The sequence below is a fragment of the Alexandromys fortis genome, unplaced genomic scaffold (assembly GCF_014885135.2).
Source record: "Alexandromys fortis isolate MF-2015 unplaced genomic scaffold, M_Fortis_MF-2015_v1.1 scaffold_40, whole genome shotgun sequence".
NCBI classification, from domain to species: Eukaryota; Metazoa; Chordata; class Mammalia; order Rodentia; family Cricetidae; genus Alexandromys; species Alexandromys fortis.
This window is the reverse complement of record NW_026067966.1, coordinates 8313908-8319432: the sequence shown is the minus strand read 5'-3', so window position 1 is coordinate 8319432 and position 5525 is coordinate 8313908. Positions and strand designations below refer to the sequence as shown.

The window sequence follows — 5525 nt, the reverse complement described above, 5'->3', positions numbered from 1 at the left end:
TTTTCTGAAGTCTGTATCTTAGCATTCAGATTAACTAACTTGTTAGTCATAAGACAAAAATGATAAAGCTGATAATGTTTATAATTGATATTACATGAATCCCATCAAAATTAGATATCTTCTTATTTAATCATTCCATTTTCAAACTGTCCATCATATTATCATACAGAGACACAAATCCCGTCCCATGGTGCTTCCCATTTTTTTAATGTGTTAAAAAAAACTCTCTCTTTTTAACTAATTCCTCTCCTTAAGAATTCCCAATTGTCTTACCAAAACTGCCGATGATGTTGATGAAGATGTGAGGCTGATTGCTGCTGTGTAGAATAGTAAAAGCCTGACTGGATTCCAAGGCAGCCACCTAGTTTGGCAGCAGCCCAAGAAGGGAGTTCAGGGAGAGCCCTCCAGGAGAGGAAAAAAACAAAACCTAGCTATCAGGGCAGTGACTCTGGCCGCTTGTTGCTCTGGCCTATACCAGTGACTGTAATGCCACAGACAAAAGGCTTTATTGTGAATTTGTATGCCAAGTGCTGGCACCAAATGTAACACGAATAATAAAAACCCAGAGAGAGATATTGTGGTTCAACCTGGGGATCAGAAAAGCCAAGCAGCCAGCCACTGACTCTTACCTCTACCTCAGATGGAAGTGGACAATCCTGCTTCCAGATATCCTCAGATAGAGACTAAGACCTGTCTCCTTCCATCTTATATTCCCCTCTGTTGCTGGCATTAAAGGTGTACATCACCACTGCCCAGTATTTATGGCTAACTGCCATGGCTGCTGGGATCAAAGATGTTGGCAACCACTGCCTGGCCTGTATGAATAAGTGTGGCTGCTTTGCACTGATCTTCAGGCAAGCTTTATTATTTATTTATTTATTTTTTATTAAAACACAAATAATATACCACTATATAAGGCCTTTTTAAAATTTTATTTGGAGAATTGTTTATTTGCTCTTGAACTAGGACCTTGCTTTATTACCAAAGTCACTGAAACTCCTGATGTAGCCCAGGCTGGCATCACATTTGCAGCTATCCTCCTGCCTCAGCATTCCAAGGGCTGAGACTACAGGAGTGTCTCACCACATGAGTTGACATCTTGGAGGATTATGGTTAACTATGAAGTGCTGTCAGGAACATATGTGTCACAGGGGAAATAGGGCCAGGCCATCTGGAGACTGCCTCTAGCCTAGACCCTTGGGGAGCAAAGAACAGCAATCTGTCATACCCTTTGTTCCTGCTGGATTCAGGGGGGTGGACCACAAGACCAGAAGGTATGACTCCCATTTGCATCTGTCCCCATGTGACCCAGAGAATCCCCTGGAGATGATGGCATCAGTAAAGAGCGTTCACTGCTGCAGATGGAAAGACCTGGCCAGAAAAGGACATGGTGCCAGGCCACCAGCAGCATCTGTGACATCCGTCAACTGTTTCCATTTGTGTCCTGAATAGCAAACACTTCCTTGAAATTCTTCTCAAACTCAGACTCTAGTCTAAGTCCCATTTGGCCAAAGTTATGGTCCTAGAAAACAACACAGGCAAAAATGATGGTGCTCATTATCAGTGATAAAACCATCTCCTCAGCATGTCTACCCTCTGATGGAATCTGTTAACTTCATGGTCTAGTCACATGTAAGTTAACTCAGACTTTGCTATGTCTGAGAATCATGTCTCTATAAAGTAACAAGCAGAAAAAAATTCAGATTGGGTAGTTGACTCAGTGGGCCAATGCTTGCCACACAAGTGTGAGTACCTGAGTTCACATCCCCAAAACCCATGGAAAAGTTCATGTGGTAACACACATCTGTAATTCCACCACCACAGTGGTGACAAAACAATTGTCTCAACATGGTGATATGTGAAAAACACCCACGGTTGCCCTCTAACTTGATCCTCATGTGTAGTATGACACAAATGCATTTGCATTTACACATGAACATACACACACCCATGTATACATATACATCACACATGTCCACACACACACACACACACACACACACACACACACACACATATATATATATATATATATATATATATATATATTTAAACTAGTGTGAATGTTTCCAAAAAATGGTCACCACAGGGAGTGACACTCTTAGGAGTTGTGGCTTTATTAGAGTAGGTGTGGCCTTGTTGGAGAAAGTGTGTCACTGTGGGCCCATTTTGAGCTCTCCTATGTTCAAGCTACACCCAGTTAGACACAGATTCCTTCTGCTGCTGTGAATCAACATGTAAAACTCTCAGCACCTTCTCCAACATCATGTCTGCCTATGCATGATACACCATGATGTTAGTGAACTAAACCTCTGCAACTGTAAGCTAGCTCTAAATAAGTTTTCTTTTATAAGAATTGCATGCTCATGGTGTCTATTTACAATGATAGAAACCTTAACTAAGACAACTAGGGTCTAGAGAAATAGCTTGGTGATCATGCAGGCTGCTGTAACATTAGCTTTGAGGGATCTGAGGTCTCTGACCTTCACAGGTAACTACACTCACATCCACATACACTGTGACATTTCTGCCAAATGCACACACACACATGTGCACACACACACACACACGGATTAAAAGCTTGTGCCTTATTACAGAAAGATATGGGAAACTAGACTTTCCAGGTACCAGAAATTAATGAAAGAGTAACCAACCCAGTGGAAAGAAAATGAGATGCAGGCAGAGAGGGATGCTGACCTTGAATGTGGTTCTGGAAGATGAGCCTCATGTCTTGTACAAACTCTTTCACGTGAAAATAATCTCTCCCTTTAAGCTTTTTATTGATCAAGTCCAACCACATAGGTTCCATTATACCCACAGATGTCTCTCTACACTGGTGACAGAAATAACAATGGGAGAGTGACGGACATGGCTCAGCTTACCTTCCACGGGGCCCCAGAAAGGCCACAGAAACAACTGAGTCTGTGGTCCTGGGGGATTGTGATCCCAATCCCACAAATGCCCCTCACATTCATGAAACATCATAGTAGCCAGTGATGGGAGGCTCACCACCACTACTTACATAATAATAATATGGCATCTTGGAAAAAAAGGAACTCTCAGAACAGCAGTAGACTCTCAAGAGGACAAACTCACACTTCTGTGAGAAAAGAAGACTCAGTCAAAATGACTTATTAAGACAGAATCCATACACATACCCAGGAGGAAGGCACCTCTCAGACCTCTCTGGAATGCGCCCCCACATGAGTGTCTCTTGGTTACAGACTTATAAAGGCTGAGTTAGTTCTTCTGCCAATGGGTTGTGCTGTGAAAATAGCATGATAGAGTGTGGCTTGGAGGAGCAGGCTCCATTGCTGCTGTTCTTCTGTGCTCTTCCAGGGGAAAGGAGAAAGTGTGGGGTTCACAGGGACTCACCAACTGCTCCTGGGGTGCCATCCGCCTCTGCAGTACCTCAGATTCTGGATAAGACTGTTGTCTTCCTAAGGACTGTATCCTGCAGGAGATGCAACTCCATGGTGTTCTGAAAAGTTGAACATGAAGTGAGCAGGAGACAAGACCTGAAAACAGCCACTGTTGTATGCCTGCCACTGTGCTTTCAGAATGGCTGGTGATGTCATCTGGGGGAGAGGTCCCTGGGCTCTGAGGGACCCCATGTAGGATCTTAAGCTGCCATTACTCCCATCAGAGTTGTGGTAGGAGCCAGTGCTTGGAAAAAGTGGGATTTATGTTCAGTGGGGGAAACCACATTTCTGGTTTCTGGGAGCAGAGAGGCTAGGCTATTAGGTCTGTACACAGAAGATGGTCTTCCACAAATTCTGGGAACTTTAGACCTTGATTGGCCCATTACAACCTGGGTAAATGTGGGTAGTGGTCATATTTCCTTCTTTTATGAATAAATACAAAAGAACTTGGCACGACAAAAGTGGATGGATTAAAAGTGAAATGGTATGAATTTAACATTTGTTTAAATGGGCGCTTCAACATCACACCTGATTTTTCTGTCTCTTAACGAGCTGTTATGGAGCACTTTGGAGAGGTTTTTGGCTAAATGTGACACAATTGCTTCTTGGTTTGCCATCTCTGGCAATCTTAATGTGCCATCCTGGGACAGGCTTGGTAGAGATCTGGATTTTGCCACTGAACAAGGTACGCTAAGGAAGGGAGTTAGATTCATGTGGTTTGAATTACGGAGACCGCCTGAGTAATTCAAAGTGGAGTGTGAGCAGCTGTGGCTCCAAGGCCAAGGAGTTCCAGGTGGCTCCAAGGCCAAGCTGAGGGTCTGTGAAGCTGAAAACACCCGGGACCTGCCTCAGGGCATAGAAGGGCATAGAAGCCACAAGGGATGAGATCTGTGGGCCTGAACCTCTGTCTCAGCCCCGGGGCAACTGGTCGGAGTGGGGAAGTGGAGTCTCTGCTGCCTCTCCCCTGTCCCTGCCACCTCAGTCCGAGCACGACTGGAAATGGCAGTAGATTGTAGTAAATACCTTTAAGAATGCAATGTCCCTGCTCAGCAAGAAGTAGCAAATTTAAGCTAATTTAAGCTAATTTAAGTGGGGTTCCTTCAGAGCAACAAGCCTGCTTTCTCCTGAGTTCTGCTCCACCCTTCAGTGGTTGCAGAGCCGCCTGCTTTCCTGAGTTCCCCGTGCCACTCCATGCACCAGTTTGGAGAAGGCAGCTGGAGCAGAGCTTTGCTAGGTGGCTGTGGTGGAAGGCACATTGCCTCAGCCCAGTTGGTGCCTAGCCTGGCGGATGCCACAGCAGTGCCAAGAGTATCAGCAAATGCAACAACAAGGGCTGGAGCTGAGACCCCACAGGGCTGCCCGAGAACACAGCGTAGCCGTAGGGCTGCTGAAGAGTCTGCGGCAGAGAGAATTTAAATTAAGAGACTGCCCCATTGTAGGAGTAGGTACCTGTGTGCTCTGTTTTAGCCAAAGGGTTGGTAGAATACCATAGCCCAAATGGGAGGTTGGGTCTAGTGGTGACTGGGAACCCTATTGCTAGCAATCTCAACACCTGTTGTCATGGGCATTCATCTTTGAATCCTGTGTAAGATCAGACAACCCATGAGAATGCAGCATATAGTCACTTAGCAGAAGCAGGATCAGCTGAGCTGCTAGGGAAGCCAAAGAGGTGCACGAGGGAGAAGGTGTCTTCCATGCACTCAGCTGACAAGAATGAATGTGCCACGGGGGTATGGCAGCTGGGGTATGTTATTAGAGGCAAGTCTATACCCTAGTCTGTCAGACATTTCTTTCCATCTGGGGCTGTGTGTGACCAGCATGCAACTAATTTGTTTAAAGAATTGTATAGATATATTTTAGGTAATTGGTCTGGTGAATTCGAACAACAATTGGAAAAGTTGCGGGTGGCGATGGTGACTGCAAATTCCACACGCATGGATACCAGCCTGGCAGAAGAACTATCTTCCTGGATCACTCCATGGATCATCTGAAGGAGTGGGTGGGATAAGAGCCCTGGCAGGCTTGATGGTGCTTGCCTCCCTGGTATACCTGTGGTGCATTTGTCACATAAGGGTTTCACAGCATCGCAATGCAGTTATGATT

The 5525-nt window shown here is 45.1% G+C and overlaps 1 long non-coding RNA gene across 1 annotated transcript; it reads right to left on the bottom strand.

Moving 5' to 3' along the window:
* Positions 1–2702: 2702 nt before the first annotated feature.
* Positions 2703–3502, bottom strand: LOC126508772 (uncharacterized). Its single transcript, XR_007593968.1, has 3 exons — positions 3376–3502; positions 3023–3100; positions 2703–2833 (listed from the first exon to the last, which is right to left on the bottom strand). It is a non-coding gene; the product is annotated as an uncharacterized lncRNA (long non-coding RNA).
* Between the last annotated feature and the right edge of the window lie 2023 nt (positions 3503–5525).